The following is a 27,419-nucleotide window of genomic DNA, read 5'->3' on the forward strand; positions in this document are numbered from 1 at the left end:
TGACAGGAGTAAGGGCTTAGTATGGAGGCCAGAGGCAAGTCCCCCTGAATCTCTATGGATTCCCAGGTTTGGGGGTTTAAGCACATTGCAGAGAGGCAAACCCTTCCCCCACCTTCCACAGGCGAAATGCTTATGAGTGAAGGTCTGTAACAGCCTTCTAAGGGGAGCAATGGAGGCAAAAACCTAACTTGTTTCAAGATTGAGTTTGCTAAATTTATGGAAGGGATGGTATGATGAGATTGCCTACACTGGCATATGGTGCATCTGTGACTGCTATTAGCAAGCATCTCTAATGGCCACAGATGGGGAGAGTTCTGAGTTACTACAGAGAATTTGTCCTGGATATCTGGCTGGTGGGTCTTTTCTACATGCTCATGGTCTAACTGATTGCCATATCTGCAGCTGGGAAGGAATTTTCCCCCTGAGTTAGATTGACAGACACTCTGGGGTTTATTTTGCCTTCCTCTGCGGCATGAGGTACAGGACTCTTGCTGGTTTTAGCTAAAGAAAATGGCGGATTCTCTGTAACTTGAAGCATGTAAAACAAGATATAACAGCCACAGTATAACAGTCACAGGTTATGGACCTATACAAAGTGGATTGGTGAGCTTGTGCAGGAGGTCATGAGATGATCATGATGGTCCGTTCTGGCCTTAAAGTCTACGAGGAAATTCAGTGGGTGCAAACGCATGGGGTTTCCACTCCAGGGCCGCCCAGAGCGGAGGGGGGATAGTGGGGGGAGGGGAGGGGCAAGTGGGGCAATTTGCCCCAGGCCCTGCAGGGGCCCCTCATGAGAATATAGTATTCTATAGTATTGCAACTTTTTTTTATGGAAAGGACCCCGAAATTGCTTTGTCCCAGGCCCCCTGAATCCTCTGAGCAGCCCTGTATCCACTCTACAACGTAGGCTACTCCCCTATAAAAGTACTAAAGTGCCCATTGTTTGCAAAAACACAGAGTGTTCCAACAGTCTGTCAGATTATGTCTAAAACATATCTGATGTAGTAGAAATTCTCCTCTCTATTGCCCATCAAAGTTCTGGTTTAATATAATCTATGAGTGCTAATTTTTAAACTTTCAGCATTCATCTGTTCTTTATCTACAGGCCATAAGTACCAATTCAATTCCGGACATGGTCAACAGTTTCTGTTGCTCATCCTCTGTAGATATATTTGTTAACCCAGATTGAATATTTTCAACATTTGACAGAATTCCTTATTGTTTTAACAACTAAATGTTTTAAAACTACTTAATTTAAAAAATAAAAAGCCTTAAGATTTCAAATACCAACTCATCAGAGAAGTATAATAATGATTTTAGGTAAAGGACTCAAACCTCAAGCTTGGAGCCAGAGAATTAAGAATTAAAATGGGGACGAAAAGATACATTTGACTAATCATTTCACCCACTTCATCTTTGTAGGTTTGAAACTCATTGACCTGAATCACCTTAAAGTCTCAGGGCCAGATGTTCCACTCGTGTAAATCAGTGTAGCGCAACTCACATCAACTGAGGATCTGGCTTTAACCTTTCCAAAAATTATCACAATAGCAAGAATAAAGGCAAGCAATACAGTAAGACTTTTTAGCAGCTCATGGTTCTGTTCCTGGTTTTGCAGCATGAAAAAGACAGAATGTTCTTAATGCCTGACCTCAGTAGTGTCACCGCCTGCCTCGAGTATGTTTTTACTTTGGTTATATAATCCCTTCTAAAACAGTCTCTGAGAGGTAAATAATTTCTTGAGCTCACTGGAGGACAAGTCTTCAGCTGGAAAGGTCAAAAGTTTCAATATAATCAAATGGGAAGATTTTTCAATGCATTCGTTAAGGAAATTCTTCATACAGAATACTCTTAGTAGGGCACATCAGCTATGAAACCAGAGATGGATCAGGCTAAATGCAAAAGGATTCTTCAGGTGGGCCCCTCGCAAGATACAGCTATAACTCATTGACTGTGATGGGAGTTACTTGTATCCTGCCAGGGGAGAATCAGAGTAGAGTGCACAAGGAAGCACTCCTCCCTTAAATATGTCAAAAATCATTAAGAGTGACTGGGCAGCATGGACAAGAATCAATATTAGGGAAGACAGGAATAAGCACATGAAGCAGGAAGTGCAGACACAGAGAGAAACCTAGAAGCAAAACAGAAACCTGTGGGAGACAGAAGGAGACCTTGGACCCGAGATAAAAATACACATTTGGTGGGAGAGGGAGGAAGGGAATGAATGAGAGAGTGTGAGTGTTGGAAGCCGTGACACAAGAAACAAAAAGTGCCCTTTACAATTGAAAGAAGAGGCTCTAAAATGAAAGAGAGCTAAGGCTAAAGGAGAAGGCTTGGGAATCCAGTTTAGGGGAATTCATTTCACTTATGGGGGCTGTAATTCTGATTATCTTTATTTCTTTGTATTTCTTGCTTTTTCATTCTATAACATTAAAGTGATCTTCTGAGTAGCCAGATAAGAATGTACTGCATATAATAAACTTCAATCTAGCTATTTAAAATCACAGTGATAGTATTTTAATTTCTCTCCTATTAAAATAGTTACATCCACCATAAGTAACTATACCTTGTCGCACGAATGGTGGTAGGAGTAACTCATTTTAAGGCTTGATCCAAAGACTACTGATGTTAATAGAAAACCATTTGGATCAGCCCCATAGTGCAAACAGTTATATTATTTGCATTTAGAGGGAAAAAATATTCCCATGAGATAAATCACAGTCTGTCAGATAAACTGGTGTTGTGTGTGCAGATAATATACAGACAGAGAGTCAATAGACCAAACACATAGAGAAGGTAAACCCTACACTTAAATTAAATAAGCATCTTTAATATCCACTTTTTATCAAATTAAAGCAGCATCCAAAGGCACTCCCATAACAACTCCCCACCCAATATTTCATGGCTATACTATTTCTTCAGAGGCAACTCAAAGTATTACTAGAAGAGAACCAGAAAACTCATAAATAATCTAGGAGTAAGATAAATATTTCAATAAAGATGATGCTTGTAACATAGCCAGGTCAGAGGTGTTATATGAGCCAGGCACTGGGCAGCAGGAAGTAAGCTGGGATAAGATTCAGGGTTTTCAGAGAACGCATGTGAGAGCGATGCTATATGTATTGCAGATATGCTGTGTTCAATTTCTGCAGTGGAAGAGTGAGGGAGGATATGGGGCCTCACCGAAAAGCATTCAGAGACAGATGGCAAAGGAACAGAACTGGCATAAGGCTACAAAGGTATAAGGAAGAATCTTTTTTTTTTTTAAAGTCACTGCACACGAGAATGAAAATGACAGTGAACTCACAGCAGGCAACTCTGTTCAGTGATAATCACATGGGCTGAAGTGTGTCAGTGTTAGAGATGGGTAAATGCTTACCAGATTTTTCTGGTTTCTTTTGCAGGAGCTCTCACTCTGAGTTGCACTGTGCCTTTTACAATTGAAAGAACCTGAAACTCACCTAGCAGTTCTCAGCTTCCAATCAATGCAGCAGTGTCATAGGGTGACTGGCCTCTTTAAGAGGAGATGGGGCCAGCCATACCTGTGACTTAAGCAGCTGCTTCCAGCCCAAGAGGGAAGGACTAAGGAGAGTCAGATGGTAGCTTAATGGATACCTGGGCCTTATAAGAGGACTGACAGTGGGATTGGTCTGGTAGTTGGAGTCACAGAGAGCAAGCAGGTAGGCTACTGTGGAAGGTACTGGGCCAGGGTTCAGAGAGGAAAGGGGAACCAGCCTGGGGCCAACACTTTAGCCCAAACCAGAGAAAGAGACTCTCAAAGGTAGCACAGAAGGGGGCTAGGAATAGGGCCCAGAGCATAGCCTGAAGATAAGCCCCAAAGGGCAGAAGAACTTTTTTCGTTTATTAGGACTTTTTAGTTTAGACTTCTGGTTTTGTGACTTGGCTGGAGAGTTAAGACACCTCTCCAGAACTGACTGGTGCATGGAGAGCTGAGGAAACCCACCTCAGGAAGGGAAACCAGTGCAGGGAGCCCTTGCAGTGCAACATTTGTCCAGCAGGGGCACTATGGGCAGCCACATCCACTTACAAGCAAAAATATTTTAAATTTATTGGACAAATAAACACAGAAACGGCGAAACTCAGAGCAAGTAATAAATGCTAGCACTGAGCCAGATCATCCCCCAAACCAGCATACACAGACACCATTATGAAAGTATCATTAATGTGTGCTTGCACTTTGGCAAACCAAGCCCCCCTGCATACTCTGCCAGTACTGCTACCTGCCAAAACATGAAATGCACAGGCATACATTTTGAAGGCCCATTCTGAGTCTGTGGTTATATTCTCCAAAAGATGCAAGCCATCACCATTGGAATTCCCATCAAGTAGCAGAGAGGGAGAGTAGAATCTGTGAATCCAAAGGACCGAAGGGCCCAGTCAGTCAGAATTTTGCTCCGAACGGGATAATGTATCACTTTTTCCTAAGAGAAGTGTCATGAAAGACTATGGATGAAACTGGAGGTAGTTCTTCTGCAATACATTATTACATTTTGAAGCTCACTTGATTAGCCTTGCTACATGTGAATTGAGCAAATATTAATCAAGCTGCTGGAATTCAAAATGAAATCACCCCAGTATAGATGTACAGGAGAAGGAATTATTTCACAGTGCAGAAATAACACAGATTGGCCAAATATTTTTTCATCTCATCCAACATTTAAAAAAAAAATACAGACCAAAACACCCTCAAATTAATTCACTATGGTATTTTGAGGACCAAATCATTAATCATTAACAATTCCTCTTTTCAGTATTCCTTCAAATATCATAGACAGAAAGTCAATTCTTCCAATTCCATTTTCAGATCATAAAAAATAGTGACAAATCTTGTAAGAAAAATATCTCCTAGCAACCTGGGGAAAAGGAAAGCGCACATATACACCCCACGGGATAAATGCTCAGAAGCATCTATATAGAATGACAGATCGACAGTTATATAGATATAGGTATATATTTGTATTGAATAACCACATAATGTGGTCTACACCTGAAGAGTCATGTGACGTCTAACATCTTTTAGCTTCACTAACGTTTTTCGCTTTCATTTTATAGGCAAATGTGTATTTAGTGCTTTGGGCTCATGTACAGTTGATGTCAAAATAATAGTTAGGGTCAACAAATGGACTCTCCCCAAAAGCCCTCTTAACAAAATTCCTCTTGACATCCAATTCATCAACTTGGTTTTTTTTTTGGAAGAACAGTCTGGAAGTACGAGTGACTACCCTGCACCTTTAAGCAGGGAGGTAATTAGCTGGCTGGCCGAATGAAGGGAACAGTGCTTTATGGCTAGGAGGGAGAGAGGGAATGAACACTGCTGCAAAAAGGTCAGCATGGTCACTGACTCATCCCCTAGGAATGCAGGGTTTAAAAGGGGCAGCTCTGCACCTAAAGCCTCTCTTTCACACGGAACAGGCTGAAGCAGGAGTGAACTTCAGCACATCTCAGCCGCATGGCTCCATGTGGAAGCAGAACAATGTTGGAAGACTGGCCATGGAGGCAGTGGTGTTGATCTGTGGGCACAGGATTGTTTTTCTTATGCACATAAGTAGATGTTCTAGTGGCCTTTAGGGTTTGGCAACCGCGGTCCAGTGACGGGGCAACTCTGTGTTGGCATGGAAGAAGCAGCATGTTATTGGACCAGCTGATGCCACTGCAGTGACTGACATGATGTGGCACACGTTGGAGAGCACTATATAGGAATGTGTAAAGGGGTTCCATTACTGCCCAGAACAAGAAGGGACTTGATGCAGGTTGGTGTTGTCGGACATGCATTAACGGAGAGTCTGGCTGGGAGCCATGTGACACCACCTGTGGGGACAAGGCTCAACAGATTCTAACAGGGGTGGTCAAATACCTAGAGGTCATAAAAGGCTCAGCAATTTGGGCATCCTGGGGCACCATATTATTCAGGGAGGTTCGGGTTCCCCTGTAAAGCCTTGGAGCCCATTTGGCCAATATAAAAGGGGGCAGTAAGAGGTGTCTGGGAACCCAACTGGGTTTGGGGGGGCAGGTGAGCCAAGCTAATTGCTGGTGCCTCCTTGTGGTGGATGTCCAGTGCAGGTATTCCATAGGAAAGGTATACAGTGATCGGATAAATTGCTTGGAAAAGGACTTAAAAGAGGTGTTCATTAAAGAAACAAATGGGGGGAGGTTGGGGACGACTGTGATTGGTATGCAGGGAGCCAACTCCCCCATTTGTATAGCCAACCTTAACCCCCCTACGAGGTGGGGTGGATGGTAAGATCCTGGCAATCCATTTGCTGAAGAGACATGAAGGGAAAAAGATGGGGAGCTGGTAAGAACCCCCAGGTAATTCAGTAATAAACATGGAGTTATCTGCACTGTACACTTCTATCTGCTGGGTAGTCCCAGACATCTAATAATAAAGTTACATTTTGATTAAACCCATGTCAAATGTCTTCTGTCTTTCTTTTGGTGTAGCCAGACAATGGTCTTGGAGTGTTACCTGAAAGAACAAGATCTGAACAGAGTTCCATGGTCAAGAACCTCTCACTGAAATGTCCTGCCTCCAGTCCCATGACAGTTAAACTAGCAACTGTTAGCTCAAGAGACTCAGATGATCTATGACAAATGACCTGGAAACCAGGGATAATTCAGCACTTATGAAAGTAAGACCACTTTTATTTAGCTTAATCTAAATCCAAGTGATCTTGCCCACAAATACGCAACAAATAAACTCCTTGTCATGAGAAATATTCAACTCTGCTGCTAAAATTAGATAGCGCCAATCCACGAAAAAGGTCCTCTAATGAGGATACCACAACTCATCTAGGACAGATGCACATATTTCTTGAATTTATACTATTCCCAGATCGCTACCTTGTGCACTCTCTTTTGCCCACCTCACTGAAATCAATCGGAGTTCCTGTGAAGCTATGTACTACTCAACATGAGTAAGCATGTCAGAATCTGGGTCTAAAGGACATATCTTTAGGATAAGGCAATGTCATTCCCATCATATATAACTTTTCCATTACTTTTCCGTTAATGTGATGCTGAGTGCTAATATCTGCACATTTTTATTGGGACTGTATAAAGAAATCATGAGGAAAATTATAAACAAAGTAGAAAGCCATTTTTGTGATTGAGACCATAACATTGAAAGTTACTTTTTAATCAAAGCTTCTTAATATCCATGGTACCCCCACCTTCAAAAAGTTAATCAGTTTGTATTCTCACAATAGCATGTTTGTACCAAGCCAGAACCAAGTTGTTTAAAAAATACTTTCAAGTCTAAAAATCTGGTCTGAGTTTAGGGTGAAGTTTTATGCCGTTCTTATTTAAGCCTGTTTTGAGCAGTTCCATTCTTATATTGTTCTTTGGATACATGCATGGATCACACACTCTTTTTCTCACTGTTTTATGCAGCAGCATAGATGCATTCTCTGTATGATTTTCAAGAACAATCTATGCAAACAGTTTTTAGAGTGCTAAGCACTGCTGAAAAACACAACTTGGTACCATTGCATTGGACACTGGTAATAACTGGAGCAGAACTTTGCAGAACTTTTCTTTCTGGAGAGCTCTCCCAAGATTTTGAGTTCTTTCTACCTCACTTACCCTTATTAATTTTGTTCCAGTTGGGGGAAGCGGAAAGGCTTGGTGGAAATGGGAAGAAGAAGTTTCTTACACTCACCAAAGTGAAAACATTTCCCTGTAGAAAAGGAAACAAGTTCCTGGTACTAAAAATATTTGGTGTTGAATATTGCTCTTCGGAAACCTTTACAAAGAACCGTTTATCTTAAAGACATCCCATTAATTCTGCCAAGATTTGTGACATCCCATGCAGTGCTCCGCATAAATTAAGGCTGACTTAGGAATGCTCCTCCATTTTTTTCCACATTCTCTCTCTCTCTCACACTTCTGGACTCATACAAGCCCCTTTCATATGTCAGATGAGTGTTTTATTGCAACATGAACAATCGAAGGTAGTGAAAAATGACCTTTAATAAATTAGATGAGAAAGTCACATTCCATAGGACTGTGCGTGGTCCAAAAAGGATCCTTTGTCTTCACACCACTAAGGATATGTCTACACTGCAAGGAGACACCCACAGCTGGCCTATGCCAGCAGACTCAGACTTGTGAGTCTCAGGTTAAGGGGCTGTTTTGTTGTGATGAGACATTTGGACTTGGGCTGCAGTCCGAGCTCGGGGCCTCTCCCACCTCACAGGATCCTAAAGCCTGGGCTCTGGATTGTGCTGCAAATGTACACACTGCAATTAAATAGCCCCCTAGGCTGAGCAAACAGGCACAGGCCAGCCATAAGTTTTTAATTGCAGTGGAGATATGCCCTGAGTGCTCCAAAATCTGTCACCTGAATCAACTTCCCTTAAACTATAGCACTGAATATACCTTCATCTGGAGAACTTTGAAAAATCACTTATTTTTATCTCTTCCCATGGCAGCTGTCATCATGTCACTATAGCAGGGAGAAGTAAGTGTCTCTCTATCCCTAGAGTTGTCACTAGCAGCAATGAAATATGCAATTCCCAGAAGAAAAATAGACATTTTTATTGGTAGCCACAGGACGTAAAGCTCCTAGCAGACCCTGGTCACCTCACACAACATACTGTGTAAGGGAAAATAAAGTTCCCCGGAAAAAAAAACACTCCAGACCGAGAGCATAGATAATAAATTCCAAAGTCAGAGTTTCTTGTTTCCGTCTCTAAGAAAGAGAAGTCGTTCTCCCCACCTACAATAAGTCTAAAAAAATATTCCAGCAAATGTGATGGCAGCCTGAACCTGCCTAAAAGCCATGAGAGCTCATTAATTGAGGTTTTTTTTGTTTGTTTATAAAAAAACAAACAATCACAATTAACAATCCAGTGAGTTTAAAAGAGCTCCAACTTGCTTGAGTTTGCACACTTTTTTCTCCGGTACTTTAAATCAGTGGGTTGGTCAACTAGTTAAAACGAAATCTATGTTATGTATTAGTTGTTTTGGCCCTCCATATATGGCAAAATGTGTTATTGTGTTCTTTGTCAGGCATGAGTTTGAGATGGAAGGGTTACACACAAGCGGTGAAGCTCTGAGTGAGTTATTTGGGAAGGGCCTATGTGATTGCCTGTAAAATCTGTCACACCATCCTGTCTTCTGTACGTGCCACATATTTTACAGGGGAAAAATCAGAGAGTTAGTACAATTTGTCAGATTCCTCCACATTCAGAGTTTGGTTATTATGGGGTTCAACTGTACAAGACTTTGCAGGAGAGGAAAATGATAACTCATACATAAGGTTAAAGTGGTATAGAAAATGCAGTGTGTGTGCGTGTGCGCGCGTGTGTATATCTATATGTATATTATTATTATTATAAGTTTAAGGTTTGATATTTTGGGAACTCACACCCTAGAATCAAGTGCTGTACAACTCAAGGGAAAGCTGGAAACATCCTCTTGTTTCTAATCCTGATACAATGAGAGAAATTGGACTTTAACTCTGACATTGGTCCAGGACATTGTCTGAATTGGCCCTCAGACCAGTGATATTCTTTTTTAAAGGGCTATGATGGACTGACACATTTGTGTCAGGCTTTTCATAGGTTTGGAATGTTGGAAGTACCCTGTAGTAGCAAAAGAGATGGATTAGTGAGAACGTGCCGGTGAAGTGGTCAAAGGTGAATATTAAAAACAATTTATCACACAGATTTCACTGCCACATACTATATGTGAGATGTTTACTGTTATTTATTTTTTCATTACATTTCTTCTCCCCATTCTATCTCCTCTTTTTTAAAGAAAAAAAAATCAGTCTCTCTATATTTTCCCCTCAGAGACTCTTCTCTACTCTTTCCATTCCCACCAGCCTTTGATAAGTGCACTATAAGCTAAAAACAATCAAGTAAGACTTTCAAACCTATAAGGTTTGAGTGGGTTTGAAATTCAGCATGAGTTTACCCATCCCTAGGCACAGTGGATTTTTCATAATACATGTGTCCTCCAAGAATGTGCAGGCCCAGTATAAAAGTAGAACCTAAAAACTGGGACAAGATTTTCAGATGTGACTAAGCTATTCTGGGTGCCTAACTTGACACACCTTCCAGGATGCTAATTTTCAGAGGGGAGATGCTCAGCACTTTCTGAAAATAAGGTATGCCAAATTGCGGACCCAAAATCACTAATCTAGTTTGAAAATCTTGACCCGGGTATAGAAACTGGCATAGCTTGGCGAGAATTGAGAAGAAGATAGTTCTTTAAAGATAGCACTGGAGGCATGGCTGGTGGAAAGATACTGCAAAGATTGCAAAACGCAATACAAAAGCAAGTTTCTAAAGTCCTGGCTGCTTGACTATTTGGTTACCAATGCCACAGATATATGTTTGTGATTAGAAAAATCTAAACAACAATACAATCAAATGGATAAAAATGTCTGATAATTTATGAAAGAGATTATATTTAACACAACATAGGATGTATGTAAGATGCACTCTAACATGACGTACAAAGATCACATCGTAGATTTCTTGTGGAAGAGTTATACTAAGCCCTAATATTGATGTAAGGTTAAAAGATATTCTAAATCAATTGATATTTAAGACAGCATCATTTGTTAATGTCTCTGTGGAAAATGCAACAACCTTGCTAACACTCTGCGTATAGATCTTTAACTTTAAAATACTATATCAATTTGATACCAGGCAATCTGCCACTTAGCATAAAAGGAGTTTCCAGGCTACTAAGAAACAGTTAGGAGGTGCGTTTTTGTTCTAAAGAATCTGGGTCAGAACCTCAGCTGGTGTAAAATGACATAGCTCATTTGATTTAAATGGACTATCCCATTTGATACCAGCTGAAGATATGACCCTATATAGATAGAAACCAATTTTGGAAACATTATAAACATTGTAATTTTACCTGTCACATAAGATTTTGTCTTGTTTGTTTAATTTTTTCAAAATGGTTCATTAAGTGTATTCTATTTATACTTAAAATCTGTAATCACCCCTGAATATGCCCACAAAACCTAGAATGTGTCAGCAAATGGAAACTCCAATCAGGCAGGCACAGATGATCGTGAAAATGTGGTCTTAGTTTCCATAGCTGAGGGCAAAATTAAGTCTGAATACTTAAGAGCCCACAACTGATCATGAACAAAAAATCGCAGGTGCACATTTACAGGCAGATTCTGATAGCCTTGCTCTCATGTAATAGCACCTTACCCCATGAGTTATCCCACAGATTTCAATGGGACTATTTGTGGAGTGCAGTGTTTCTTTTTACTGTGAGTTAGGGAATCAAAATCTACCTACCATCCCCCTGTCCCTAAAGACCACAATATTAGAGACATAATATGTAACACATATGTATTTTACAGTGACCTAGTCTTTTAATATCAGGGACTACTCCGTCACTCATGTCCCTTCCGTGTTAAACAAAGCTGCCAATATCAACATGTTGTATCCTGGGAACTGCTAATAATAGCCTTGACAGTGAAAATTTGGGATTTTCTAGTGAGAATTCTGAGGCACATTCTATATAAAGATACCAAACCCCACTTTTCTACCGCTAGAAGAAACACAAGCACCTTCCAACACAATTAATCTTACATGAATCTTCAATCTCTGGACATTGCAAAAAGAGAGCTGTCCGCTACAAATAATTTTCAATGGCTAGCTCAAATCTCATGCAGGACTTCAACCTACGCAGTTCAAACAATTCAGGAAGTGGTGAAACAAAAAAGAGTTGTGGAATAAAATATGCATCAAGGTGGTTATAGTGTATGTTTAGTATCAATTCTGTTTTTGTTGGTTAACCTGGAAATAGAATAGCCCATATCCGTTAGTGCTTATCAGCCTTACTACTTTTTAACCAGAATAGTGCCCCAGCAGTGGAGACACACTGACCAGTGAGCTGGCAACTTGTCTTCAGTAAAGTGATAGCTACCATCAAAAAATGAAGGGTAATACAATCCCAAGACCACAGATTGCTACCTATAGCATCCCTACCTTGTCACTTCCCTGCAAGCACAACTCCCACTAGCGGTTAGCAGACCTCCAGGAGAAGGAACTATAGAATTACTGGAGAAACTAATGTATTTCCTGCCCAGGCTTGTGCTGGGAAACCCCAGAACCACTGTGATTGGCAAAAGCAGCAACCACAAAGGCAATACCAATAATACTGCAGCCTCTGAACTTTTTTTCTGCACAGAAACATAGTTCATGCCAACAAACTTAGCTAGAGAAACAGTGGAGCTAAACTTCATCCTAAAAGTAAAACAAGAGATGTCATAAATGAAAGAAATTGACTCATAAGACTCACTGAAACACTTCACTCCATAAGGCCAATAAATAAATATACAATCAAAGATTCTGGGTAACATTTCCAAAAGTACCTAACTGGTTTAGGCTTCCAAGTCCCATTTTCAAGAGTCTTAGGGCCAGATTAGTAAAGGTATTTAGACACCTAAAGATGTACATGAACATCTAGTGGGGTTTCCAAAAGCGAACAGGTACCTTACACAAATAGAAATCAATGGGAGTTAGGCATCTAAGTGACTTTGAAAAGCCACTAAAGCCTATCTGCATCTTTTGACACCTAAATACCTTTAAAAATCTGGCCATTAGGCAGGTAGTAGTTTACATGTCATTGAAAGTGCATAGGAATAAGGCTTCTAAGTGCTGAAGTCACTTTTGAAAATGGGACTTAGGTCGAACGTGATATTAAACCTTGAGTTTTCACAAACTCTTTTCTTCAGATTTCCCCAGCAATTCATTTTTGCAACAAATCCAAAATGCATAAACTGCCTAGATGTCTGAGCTGAAATCCTAGATCTAAACACCCTCGAACCTTGGGGAAGTGTGGACCCAGAGCTGAACTTAACAGTTTAGGCCCATCTCTAATAAAACTCAGCTTTGTAAAACTATCTTGAAAATTTAGTAAATCAGCCAGAAACCCAGCTAGCCCAGACTTTACAATCATGTTAAAGGAGAAGGAGGTTTTGTTTGCCCATCAGAAAACGCACTTGGCTTTAATGAATGTACAAGTCTATTCTCCTATGTTTGTTATACCAACACATTACCAGTATTTGCTGATTCCCACATTTAGGTTCATAATTTTCGACCTCACACAGGAAAAGTTTAGCATAGCCCAATATAGGATTATGAGACAAATTACCTGCTGTTATTCTACGTTGCTTTTCTTTCTAAAACTATACATCTCGCAGAGATTAAAATTATTACAGTATTTCTATTATTAGTACAGTGCAATGCTGCCTATTCTGCTCAATTTAGCAACTATCCTACTTTCCCTCACTAATCTTTAATGTCATTTCTTAACTCTGTTGGGTGAATACACCCTGACAGATGTGGGATGATCTGCTAGCTCTTCATTAATTGCAGCTGCTTAGTTTTACTTGAAAAAAAGAAGTCAGGGAACTGTCTCTAGTCTTTATCTAGTCCTTCAAGTAGGATACTAATTCCATCTTATTAAGCATATAAAGAGGATATTGTGAGATATGTTGAAGTCAATCTACTTGGAGAAAAATCTAGATTTGTACACCTCTTTCATTACATATTTAACATATTACTCCATCTACACGGCAACTTCCCAAGATAAAAAAAATACTGTGTTTGTACCTTTACACAAGTTTTCTAATTTGCAGGGAAGCATTAACCTTCAAAATAGAACACTTTGCTAAATATTATTCCCAATAGTTTGCCTACATTTACTGTAAAATAATGAAATAGCACTTTCTCTCATACAAGTGTAGCTATAGAGTTATCTAACATATGTAATTTTTAAGTGCACTGTATTGTACATAGCTTCAACAAGAAACGCAATAATTTAAGAGAGGTTATAGTAGTAAATAAGTTTTCCCAAAGGGCGTATTGCCAGGGCAGGGAGTGTTCGGGACCCAGGAGTATCTCTTAGCCATTGCATCTTCCCACCCCATAAATATATCAATAGCTGAAGAAGACAAACAGAAAACTTCGAATTACAGAATCTGCTTTTGCAACATACATCACTTACACTCCCTAGAAACCATATTTGATCACAATATTTACTCTGTTCTGAGAGCCACCCTAAGGATTTCTTTTAGTGTCATGAAATTATTTCTGTGCAAGCAACTCTTCTACTCTAAAAAGGTGCCTGAACGTACAAAAATCCAAAGAAGCAGAACAAGAAACCACTTTCAAATTACTGTGCCTAATGACTGACCTCGTTCATTAATAATATGTCCACAAGGCAAACAACATTTTACTAAATGTCTATAGCACCTAGATACATTGCTATGGTTTCGATTCTCAGACTCAGCGAAGGCAATACAAATGGTTTAGAAAATGGCTTTTTGCTAACTAACACATTTTCCATATTTGTGGTATAATTACACATACACACACACTTCAGTTTGAATCACTCATTCACAATAATATGCTCCCAAGACTAGAAAGTGTACTTTATATGTACAAATTTCCTATTATTTAGTGAGACATGGTGGATGAGGTAATACCTATTATTGGACCAACTTCTGTTGGTGAGAGAGACAAGCTTTCGAGCTTACACAGAGCTCTTCTTCTGGTCTGGGAAATGTACAGAAGTTGGTCCAATAAAAGATATTACCCTACTTTGTCTCCCCTAATATACTGGGATTGACATGGCTACAACATTGCAACACTGAAAACTGCTTAGTAACACCTATCAGGCAACCACATTCACGTAACCTTGCAGGGAGATTCTGTGTTTCTAAAGCAGAATCCTAGGGCACTTCTAGTATCACTGTAACCACTTCCCACAGAGTAGTAGTTTTTATTTTTTTAAATCTTTTTAAAAGTAATTTTATTAACATGTTTAGGTATCAAAAAGCAGCTAAAGGAAACAATATTTTTAAACATCTCACTACGAGCTATTCAAATTTCATAATAATTTACACGGTAACTTACCAATGCAGGCGGCAGCTGTTTCTAAATTTGTCCCAGTGGTCTTATATTTGATATTTTTCCATACACACCACATCTTCCCTCCTCGGATTGAAGCTGTTTCTGTGCATATCATTTGACCACAGAACTCTCAGATTCTACTGCCTTATTTACATTTCCTTTGCAGGGCACTTGAATCTACCAACTGATATAGGGTTTCCTTCTGGCAAGTCTTAAATCTGTCTTCTTTAGTCCCTTCTGCCAACTGCCTGGGATAGTCAGCTTCTGTAAATTCTGCCATCTCCTCTAAAATCTACAGCACTGCATTCTATATATTGCCATAAGATATATTTTATTTCTTTGCAGTTCTTCTGATGCTTTCCTCTTAATATTAAATCATTGGCTTTCCCTTGCTGAAAAACAAGCTACTCCTGTTTTACTTTATATACTAAACTACTAATATATTCCTTCCTTGAGAACATGTACCATTTAATAATAGAGAAAAAAAAAGGACTCTAACAGAAGGGTCCTTGCGTAAATACAGCCATGTCTTATCTATCATTTATAGCTTTCTCATACAATACAATAAAACTGTCTGGTACACCATTGGAACCATTAACTAACCAATATTGAACAGTGTTTCCAAAATCTTCTCATTCATTGGTTTAACCCAAATGAATGATGCCATTGAAGAAAACAGATAAGACTGCAGCTAAAGAATTAACAGTGTAAAGAAATCCTGTCTGTCATCATTCTATTCTGCATAAGAGAGAGACTATGTGCATAAGAGTATATTATACTTTAATATGGAAATTCATTTCCTGGATGGAGAGCAAGAATGCAATGACAAAAACTGTATAGATAATCTTGCATCGCTGCTTTCACTTAACTGGCTCTGTGCTGTCCAGCAAGCATACTGATACTTGGGAAACCAAAAGCAAATAATTTTCACATATTGCATTGATCTCATAAAAAATTAACTATTTCCTGCTTCAATGTGTTACGCTATATAACTTTAATAAGAGGTGAATTTAGAATTCCTAAAGTATAGCACAGCAAACCTGAAATAATGTCATTATCTCTCAAGAAGTTTGCGCACATTTACATACAGTTGTATGCCGTGCACTCATAGCATCCAGAAAATACTGCATTGTTCTGTTTTATATTACATATATTCCTCCTCATCAGCATACAAGCACTGAATGTTAGTGAGAATCAGTGTCCATCAGCTCTTAAAGAAGTGTTCATTAAATAATTTCTTGTCGCCATTTGTGTGTAAAGTACAGGCACAAATTTACACTCTCCACTAGCTTTCTTTCTTTCATTCAACAAATTAGCCTGTGGAAAACTAAATCATAGTAATCTGATCTTCTTGCAGTTACTTAACAAATGCTCATTTTAAAATATCCTCATGTGATGAAGCAACACTTGGAGGTCAGTAACTATATGTTTAAAGTAGGGTCCTATAAGAACCACAGGTTTGAAAGTACTTACTATAAAGCCATAATCAATGCATCATAAGTATTTCCCAGGATTATTATTTTCCGGGATGAGGGGGCAGTATGGGGGTGGAGGGAGCAGCAACATTAGCTCATCTGAGTTGCTTCAGAGTTAAAACTTCTACTGGGTTAGATATTGTAATATGCAACAAATCGTGTTACGTCCCCATTTTTAGCAAATAATTTGCATTGACCTAATTTTGTCATGTCAATAGCTTAACGTTAGAGAAATAAAATTCCCCATGGACAACTCTACTTCTGAGAAACAAATGGGTAATGACTTATTTGTCATTCAGCAAGGTCTGTATCGCTGAAAAGATGAATGTTATTATTGTTCTGGCAATTTTATGACATATTTTTAAGTTGCAGTAACCAGTACAGTGTTTTTTTAAATTTCTTTTGTTTTATATGGAAATTAATTAATTAATTAATGCTGTGGAGAACACTAACAATGCAAGTGATCAATGTAACAAGCACTGTTCCTAATCCTTACAACAAGTGGTTTTGTTTTGTTTTTGTACATCAGAAGTGACCAGTAGTTAGAACAGGAGACTAGAAACTGGGTGCAAAGGTTTACACTTTTGGTTGCATCACAGACTTGCTGTATTGTGACCTTGAGCAAGTCTCTGCCAAGTAAGTCTGTGCCTCAATTTCCACTTCTGTAGAAGAGTGATGATAATGCTGAGCCAGGGCACAGGTGCCTTGTGAGGCTTATTTCATTAGTTTGTGGAGCACTTTGAGAATTTCATCCGGAAAGTGCTATACAAGGCCCTGATTCAACCAAGTGCTTAACCACAAACTTAACATTAAGCACATAAGGAGTCTCACTGACTTCATCCCATGTGCTTAAAAACCACACACATGTTTAAGTATCTTGCTGACCCAGGGCTGTAAGCTTAAGCATTATTATTTGCAAGACCAGTAAAACCACTCCCCCACTTGATTACTCAGTATGGACAATAATAATTGCTGGGGTGTTGTTCTGCCGCATTGCTGGCATTTCAGTTTTCTTTTAATTCCCTCTTATACATTTTTAAGCAAATTTGGATCGAGATCAAAACCCTTTGTTTCAAGTTCACACCTGCCCACAAGGTGTGCTAGCACTATGCAACAAACTGCACAGTGGTCCGTAATTCAACTTTTGCCTTCCACGAGTACATATTTCTGCTCCTTTTTGGGATATTTTGCATATAAGCTGCTTCTGACTACTCCATCACAGTCAGACGCTTAAATTTTCAAATCTCCCAAAATTATTAGAAACATTACAAAAATCAGTAAGCGCAAACACTGCTCACTAATATTCAAAATATCTGTGTCTTGAGGCTAAGTAAGAATAGTGAACATTCCCACACAGCTCGTACTCTCCTCCACATCTTAGTTCTAAGTTTAAACTAAACTGAAAACTAAATAACAGCTATGAAAAAAAACACAAAATCTTTGGAGATATCATGCTGTATAGTCACAAAACAGTAAACTTTTAATGTGCTAGGGAAGTTTGACTAGGATGTCAAGTTCAAGCAAACAAATCTCCCAGTGTAAAAACCTGAGACAAATGAATATGATAGCTCTCATTTTTATGAAAACATACATATTTGCAAAAGGCTGACAGATAATTAAGTACATTGGTTTAGCTAACCATATTAAAGCAATATCACATTTCATGCTGCATGTGCTTATAATCATTACAGAAATGCTGAAATAACACCATTACTAAAGAAACAAATCATCATAATACCCATGTAGCTCTTTCTACAGCAGGGCTCACTGGAGATGCCTTCTATTTTGAAATGAGGACACGTTCTTCTTTCAATTATGGAAAAAAAGTGCTTAGGAGGCAGTTGCTGAGAACAATTAACCTTAAGCATGTTTTCTGTAATACTTAATTCAGACTTACCCTTTTCCATGGAAGCAGAAACCTCCACACTAAAATCCCAGCATATGGACGGCACATGGAAATACTGTATTCATTCTCTATAACATTTAGTAAGAGGAGATGTTATTTTCCTTATTTTCTCCCTGGATCTCTAGGATCGGAGAATATCTGTACTACCGCAGGTAGCCATCTATTGTGACTCTACTCTTTCTTGTGCTGTTCCCCTTAACCAAGTCTAATGAGAACATACTCTGTCCTCACCAGCAAGACACTTTCATACTTCACAGCCTGTGGTTTTCTCAGCTTTGAGACTTATTGCCTATACAGGAAAAAAAAATATTTGCACTCCTTATGTACCTTCTGCACCACCGGATTTCATTCAGCTTGTCTGATTATTCTACCCTTCAAATCAGAACAATTTTGAATTACTTTAATCTGTTCCAGCGCTTGACATACAGCACAAGTAGTCCAAGGGCATTGTATGTAAAGCCACATGTTACATAAATGTATAGAACTGGAAGACAAAGCCCATGAAAGCCAGAAAAAAAATAATATTAATACTGATATTAATTTTAATGCCACTGCTGTCACTTATAATTTGCAAGTCACTGCAAAAACCTATTACTTCTCCAAGTTTAGTGCTAGATTAATGCATCTTTGTGAATGACATATTAACATGATAGCTGCTTAGATATTACAGTAATCAGGGCTATATAAAGCATGTTGATATATTGCATCTTTTTCTAAAAATAAATACAACATTGACTCCAAATTTCAGTTAGTCAAATCTGCGTTCAGAATATGCCTTGCAAACAAAATGAGATTCTTACTGTATATAGCACATGCTTGTCTTACATTTTAACTCAGTCCTCAACATTTAAGTGAAATTAATCAATATCACAGGCATTCCATTATACATATGCATGTATATTTTAAAAAGAAAGTTTTAAAGCACTTTGCAACTCACTGAACACTTCACGTCTCTTTTCCCATACCACGTTTATGGGGAAGACAGAAAGCTGGCAGCTTGAATGAACTATTTTGTCAACAAGTATTTTCTACATTACAATACAGAATACAAACACCTGTTTCAGCTAAATAATTTTTGGTCATACTTTTGTCATTGATATGCATAGAAAAACTGTAAAAGACTAAAATGCCTGCTTTAAGATGTCTCACACAAGCCTTTGAAACAACACAATACTACCTATGAAGCGAGATCTTTAATGTTCATAAAAAGCATTTGGGAAAAAAAAGACAACTAAATGAATCAATTACATGCCTGTATAAAGGAGCCAAAGAAAACTGCAAGCTCTAAACAGATTATACTCGTCTCACCAGTTAGATTCAACAAAGAGCAGTGGAATAGAAAATCAAATGCATTGGGCAAAGTCACATTCACATGCAGCTTTAGAGGAAAAACTGGTACTTACAGAACTGTAAAGTAAAATGTCCCAGTTTCTTTTACATTTTACAGCAAATCAAATAAAGATTTCAGCTCTCAGCAAGTCACTCCTTCCACCACGCTGATCAGCCAGGCAGAACAGGCCCTTATGGATTGTCTATGCAGCTGGGAGATAATGGAACCATATTCTCAGCTGGGACTAGAGATGCTTAACTGCTATCCACTGAGCACTGCATGTCTCTTCCCCAGCATTAATCAGGAAGTACACTGCTTCCCTGCTGTATTCCCCCAAAGGACCTACACAATTAGCACATGAATCAAAGATGCATACTGGGAGAGAGCTGCACACATCTGTAACTGGATATCCTAACACAGATTCTGATTAGGGAATCAGTTTTGTTCACTGATCAAGTATGTCAAACCTTACCCAAAAACCCCAGATAAAATATATATACTTGTTCACTAGTTTCAAGGAGGGCTTTATGTCTGCTGTGACCACATAAGAGATGATTACACAAATCCCTATAATTAAACTGGATGCTTTACATATACAGTAAACTATGCTGTTATAATCCAACAAGTCTGTGTCAGGTCTTCTCTGCAGTCCTGTTTAACTATTGCATGGTGCCATACACACTGCAGTATCATTTTCACCCTTCTCTGTGTAATATTTATATCCTTTTCAGGTTTAATCTTTGGGGAAAAGAGATTTGGTGAATTCTGACCCTAGTGGGGAAGAGGCTTTTCACTGAGGATAACAGTCCTGCTGCAAGAATCAGAAGCAGACCTAGTTTTCTTTAAAAAGTGAGCACTGTTGTACTTGTATTTTTCTTGTTAATATATGGTGGTTTTCTTTTGGGGGGGCATGTTTTATTTAAGTTTCAAATCCACTAGTTCATAAGAAGGCTGTGTAGGAAAGAGGTAGTATATCCAGTTGCCACATTTTGTGAAAGTGAGCCATTCTAGCCATTTAAAGGCTGTGCTCACAGTTAGTATAAAATTAATCTCTTGAAAGGTGTTTTCTCCATCCTCACATGTCAATATGTAAGGTATGCCATCATGAGAGTGTTTTTGGTTACTGAACACTAGCTTTAAAAAAATAACCCTTTTCTATTTGTTGAGAAAAACAGTTAGGACAAAGGCAGAGTGATAGCAGACTATTATAAATTATTTGTACTACCACAGTGCTGCAGAGACCTGATCACGGACCAAGATCTCATTGTGGTAGGTGCTGTAGAAACATGGGAACAAAGAGATGGTCCTCTGCCCCCAAAAATTTACAATCTAAGAATAAGACAGCAGACAAGAGATGGATACAGACCGGGAGTACAAGTAAACAAAAAATATTGGTCAGCACACAGCAATTTACACCAGCTAAGAACTGAGCCCACCAAATGAAAGTTTCTTCACAGAATTCCCAGGACACCTCATTCATTGTCATGCCGCTATCCAATGGCACAATCTCATCAGAGGCTGAGTCTCACCAACTTCAAGTTTTCCCAATGGGAACTGAAGGCTCTTAGTGTTTTGTGGGATCAGTGATTTCGGCCTTGGAAAGAGTGCAACAGTCTAACAATAAATCTTCTGAGAGCCAAGATGAAGTAAAACATTCACTTGTGACCCAAGTCAGGATTTTGACCAAGGTTTTCTGCAGTGACAGGCAAATGACTCCCAGTTCCCAGATAGGCTAAAATATCGCTGTGTTGTATGGGAGTAAACGTACCCCTATTAACATGAAGAGTAAAATACACAACTCAGCTTTATGAAATAGCGTTCATTTGCATGTCAAGTAGTGAATAATTTTTTGTTCGCTCAATGTGAAACAATGAAAATGACACTGGTCAACTTTACATGCAATAATCTGAATCCATACCTTTGGGGAAAATTGTTTTGGCCAAATTCTCAGTTGACATAAACTGGCCTAGCTCCTCAGAATTCAGTGAATTGAACTGAATTCTGATTTACAGAGATAGAGGGTCTGGTCCAAACTTTCAGACATTTGGCTTGATGGGAATTTACTTGCTAATTGATTGATGCTTACACATCCCTTATGTTTATTCTTGGCATTTTGGGAACTTCAGCTTATGTGTTTCACACAGAGTATGTGAGATGCAGATCGTAAAAAAAGGTTAATTAAATAGCAATTGTGCATCTCAGTCATATTAGTAAGCAGACCACAGGAGCAAATAAAAAGAGAAGCAAATTAATATATACTGAGGTATTTATTCAGTAATAAAGTTGAAAATAAATGGTTTAATTGATTTTAAGTTCTGTTCAAGTCTTATTTGCTGGGTAGTTATTTAGATTCATTTTTGATTATTGTTTGGGTTTGATACACTGTGGTGCCTAGTGATTTGCACTTGTTTCAAAATATAAGTGATAATTAGTAACCACAATTTTCTTAAAGTCCATCAATCGCTCGTGTAATCCCCTTGGAGGAAAATTATTAGAAAAATAGAGCAGAATCATACAAAGCCTTCAATTGGGTGATGTAATCATTATTTCTTTACTGAAAGTGGAATACCAACATTGATGAGAAAATAAATAAGGACTATAAAATCTGGAATCTTTATAATTTATTTATGGAAAGATTGAAAAAAACAGACAGACCTTCTCTAACAGAAAGCTGTCAAACAAGACGTGTATAGGTGTTGTTAAAAGAGATGGGTTGAAATAAATAAAAATAATTAAAAAAAAGCTATCTGAATTGGTAATGTTTGACATTCATTGCTTTGTAGGAAGTTAGAAAGTGATATTGTTTATATTGTGGTAATTCTTAGGAGCTCCAGTCAGAGACCAGGATGCCACTTTGCTAGATGGCATATAAACAGAGAACAAAAAATTGGATCCTTTCCCAAGGAGCTTATCTATAAGGACTTACGTGGATTGAGGCCTCCCTACCTGACTCTTCCCTATTTAAAGATGTAGTGCCACAGTTGTGATCAGCAGAGGTTATCAATCTGTTTAATAAACGGGGGTGGGGATGGTAAAGCCTTCTCCAGTATCAACATTCAACTCTGAGTCAAGCTTAGGCCCCTGCTCTGAAAAAAGCCCAAATGTGTCTTCAAGCATGTCTATTTGTGCACACTGCAGAAAGCAAGGTTTGATCTGCAAGGGGGAAAGAGTTCTGTGGTTTTGATAGGGGTTGAGCTCTGCTGACTGTCAGGAATAAAGCAGCTTTTCAATTTCATTTTTTTTCTTGTAATGTGTCACAGGCTACGGTTGCCAATTTTTGTTGGTCATATTCCTGGAGATGTCATTACATGACATAATCTTTAATTAAAGATTAATCTTTAATTCCTGGAGACTCCAGGACAATCCTGGGTGGTTGGCAAACCTATTGTTGGTGCACTTTGAACCTTAGATACTCATCTTTTTTTCTTATTGTATAAATCAATCAGTTGTTTAGAATGTTGTCTAATGAGCAGACAACTAAAAACCAGAATCAGGATTCCTGTTCCTGATCCTCTTCCATTGACTTACTACATGGCCTTCCAAGACACTTCAAGACTGATATTCCAAAGTCAGGCACGGTATTGCACATCAAATGTGTGTGCCTAATTTTTACCTCTATGCGTCAGGTATCTGCACGTAAAATGACCAGATAGACGCATGACTTGCCATTAAGATTCATACATATACAATTTTCAAAGGCAACTATGGCAATTGCATGAAAAAAAAATATTAGGCATCCTGTAATGTGTCTAATTTTGGTAAAATAAATGTTTGTGGAATACAAGGCCATTAATCTCTCTGTCTTATATGTAAACTGGTTACAACAATGATAATTACCTACTCCACAGAGGTGTTTTGAGGCTTAATTAATATTTATAAAGCAGTTTGATATCCTTGGACAAAAGGCACTATATACAAGTGCACATTATTACTTTTACTACCAGTCTATGTAAACAGGACACAAGATTCTACATTAAACTTCTCCTCATGGTTGATTCCTAATGTAATAGCATATTCCACTTACCTCGGACCAACTGCTCTACCCTTATTATCAACGGAGCAGTATTCAAATCCAATAGTTTTCCTTATTGAGTGGCAGTGTATATTCAAATTCTGGTGCTAATGCAAAGTCCAGTAAAATTAATAGGAGTCCTTCCCTGACCTCAATGGACATTGCAGCAAGTTCTATATGCAAGGAAGCATTCGGATTCTCTTTGAATCCTATGTATATTCAGTGTCTTTGAGCTTCTTATTGAAAATTAGGGGACCTGATGGAACAGAGAGGCCCATGGTGTGCCAGGTGGAACAAAATGAGTAAAAAAAAAAAAAAAGAAGGGAGGTGCTCCTGCAGAAATAACAAAACCAAAAGAGAAAAACACTCTCAGCTAATACTCTCAAATCAGGGGAGCTGCAAGACATTTATCTAGCCATGTGTAGTAGGCATCAGAATAGGTTTTTAAACATATTATTCTGAATCAAACCCTCCATCCAAACAGGCAGGCAACTATCATATCACTTCTCCAATTGCCAACTCAGAGCTGCCAACTCTGAAGAATGTACTGGGCAGAATTCCTTCCTCCAGATATTCTTGATAAAAGAACGGTCAGTTGAGTACTGGTGCTAACCCCATGTTTGGCAAAGAGTGTTACCTCTAACTGCTGAAAAGAGCCACATATAAAATTATTACACTGTAAAACAGTCTTCCAGAATTCTTCCTGGAATGGTTATAACTGGTCCGGACACAACGGTTCTTAGATTCCACTGCTGAAAATAAGTAAAAGGATAAAGTTGTTTTGTTGCAAATTTACACTCAAGGGTGCAAGGGCAAATTGGTGGAGGTCTATTGAAGTTCATGGAGCTATGCTCATTTTAAGATAGTAGATTATTTTGCTCCATTTCTCCCATGATGTTAAGTGGAGGCAATTTCATTGGCCAGCACTTACATTCACCCAGAGTGAATATGGCCAATTCTGTATAAAGAAGCTCATATTTTGAAACAAAAATCTCAGTATTTATTGGGCTTCAATCTTTTGAGTGAGTGAAGAGCTCTAAAATTATCTGACCAGAGATATATACTCATCTATTCCTTAAACATTCATTCCATAGAACCGTTGCTTTCATATTGCCAGTTTTGCTACTAAAAAAAAAAAAAATTGCAACGTGACTTTTAAATTAAAGAAAGACACTTGTAGTCACAAAGGTGGAAGGAAACCCCGTTTCAGGATGTTAACTGATTTAGGAATCAAATATGCTCAAAAGGGATATTGTCAACAATGCTTAGTCTGTATCTCAAATACTAGAGGGTTACCATACTTCATCTCCTCACAGAGATAAATGTGCTTTGAAGGATGTTCTTGTGAACAAAATGCTGGAGGCAGTATCTTCAACATCCTCCATCTCCATCTCCCTAGATCCCATGTGTCAGGTATATATCTTAAAACACATCATTTTTTTAGAATGTTGGACAAGACAAAAGAAATTGGAGAAATAACAGACACATCGATTTCACCTGCTGCAACAGCAACAGCAGTGGGGTGAGGGGGAAGCATGCACGTCTGAAAGTGAAGACTATGTTCCATGAACATTACTTGATCCATCTCTCCTGGGAAGACTTGAAAAAAAATCCCTCCCCAGGCAGACTTTGATTTTTGGAAGGATGCTCTCATAAGCAAATTGCCAGAAGACATAGCATTCACCCTCTTCCATCTCCTGAAGTCCCATGTGGATGTTAGGTATATCATATAAACCAGAGTATCTTCCTGGATGTCTGGGAGCGCCAAAGAAACTAATGAAAGAATAACAGGGACTACAAGCACCTCTAGCAAAAATTACAACCACCCAACATGTACTCAAAGTATATCTTAAATGATGCTGGGGGCACTTGACAGACCCAGCTGAATTCAGCTAAAGATGAAAGCCTCACATTTTAAAAGAAAACTGGAAAAGTTATTTCCAGGTGTCTTCTCTCCTGCAAGTGCTCACGCACTACAATAACGATGGCCAAATAAATATCAGGGTAGTCAGATTACACTTCAGCGCACATGTCTAGAGAGGCAGCAAAAATGATAATTTACTTATAGCTGATTGGGCATGTTTACCTCTGTGTTTGAACAGTATCTGGAACAATGGGATCTCGATCCTGACTATGGTCTCTGTGTGTTACCACAATCTCAGTATTAAATAAAGAAGAAGAGAGGTAAACTGCTTTCCCACTTTTGCTGTCAAATATGCTGTGGATAATCTCCCTGAACATTTGTCTGCTGTTTCTGATAACTTTTGCCACTTTTGATCCAGCTAAAGAACATGGGACTTCCCAACTGCTTTGTTTAAGACGAGGTTGGCTCAGGATTTCCTCCACTCAGACCTGACCCTTATTTGTTTTTATTGTATCAGTATAATTTAGAAGGGTCACCTTTCTTCTCTTCAAGTTGATGACTGGAATTCTGCTTGGCTCCCCCTCAACAACGGCCAAAGAATAAAAAAATTCAGGGTGGGGCCTGAACTGCAACAGTCATCCTTCATCAAAGCTGACAATTCATTATTCATAATGGAGTAGTCTGCTTTGTAGACCACCATCACTAATGCTGTCATGTAACTCTAGCTTCCGACGTTGCATTGCCAAGACATTCAACAAGATTGTAGAACTGCTGATGCTCCTCTCCATCACAAAACTCAAAGCATGCCACTGCTACTTCAGAAGAAGAAAAATCAGTCCAAGAAGGTGTTTCATTTACTTTCCTGGTTCTTGATGTCTTCATTACTTCGCAATATTTCATAGCTTTGTGAGAAGGGTATTATGGGGGATCCAGATGGAGATCAATAGCTCATCACATCTTCCATTTGATTTATATTCCCCCATGAACACACTTTCTCTGCATTAGCTTGTTTCCAATTTTTTGAGAGGTCTAGAATTCCCCCCTTTGAGTTCTAGACCTCTGCAGAAGATGGCATTCCAAATAAATTAAAGAAGAGAATGCCATCATTTTAATTCATTCTCACACTTGATGCCTCTGGGAAAGACCATAATTATCACAGAGGATAACCAGTTATGCCTAGAATTAAAAGACTTTAAATATTAAAAGCAAGATAGACACTTGTTTACATGAATTAGCATTTATGCACAGAACATATTTTCAATCCATAAAAATAGTTTATAATGCTCAAGGGTAATCCATTTTTATGTTCATACAATTAAAACTATACAGCTCAACATGTCCAGACACTGTATTTTGCAATGTTTTCCTGTAAAATTGATTGACTTGACAATAAAATATAAATAAACTTAAACTAGTCTATCAATATTATATTCATTAATTCCTATCAACATCCAAAGGCTTTTTAGGCATCTCCAAAATAAGAAGGCAATATAATCTCTTCCCAAATTATATACTATATGACATATGAGGGGACTAATGATACACCTCTACCTCATATAACACTGTCCTCAGGAGCCAAAAAATCTTACTGTGTTATAGGTGAAACCGTGTTATATCGAACTTGCTTTGATCCACCAGAGTGCACAGCCCTACCCCCCTGGAGCACTGCTTTACCGTGTTATATCGGGTCACATTATATCAGGGTAAAGGTGTATAGCAGGAAGGAAGATGGGATAACACTAATAAGATCACATGATTATTCTGCACAGGCTACACATTGCTGGAGGTAGTAAAAAGGATGTTTTCTGCTCTCTTGGGGAGCGGGGAGAGTGTTCAGGAAGTGTCCAAAAGGCTAAAACTTCTATTGGCCCAGCCATCTAGATTCTAGCGTGGCCAGGACCACTGTATGTTGAG

The 27,419-nt window shown here is 38.6% G+C and overlaps 1 protein-coding gene across 7 annotated transcripts in view; it reads right to left on the bottom strand.

Moving 5' to 3' along the window:
* The window catches only part of CNTN4 (contactin 4), a 643,980-nt gene that overhangs the window by 342,554 nt on the left and 274,007 nt on the right, over window positions 1-27,419 (bottom strand). The window contains exon 1 of one of the 7 annotated variants that reach the window (XM_030569639.1): window positions 14,922-15,000. The exons of the other annotated variants lie outside the window; for them this stretch is intronic. The gene's annotated coding sequence lies outside the window, so the exon portion shown is untranslated. Of the gene's footprint in view, window positions 1-14,921; window positions 15,001-27,419 lie in introns of those variants that run through there. 7 annotated transcript variants of the gene reach the window in all.

The sequence above is a fragment of the Gopherus evgoodei genome, chromosome 7, assembly GCF_007399415.2.
Source record: "Gopherus evgoodei ecotype Sinaloan lineage chromosome 7, rGopEvg1_v1.p, whole genome shotgun sequence".
Classification (NCBI taxonomy): Eukaryota; Metazoa; Chordata; order Testudines; family Testudinidae; genus Gopherus; species Gopherus evgoodei.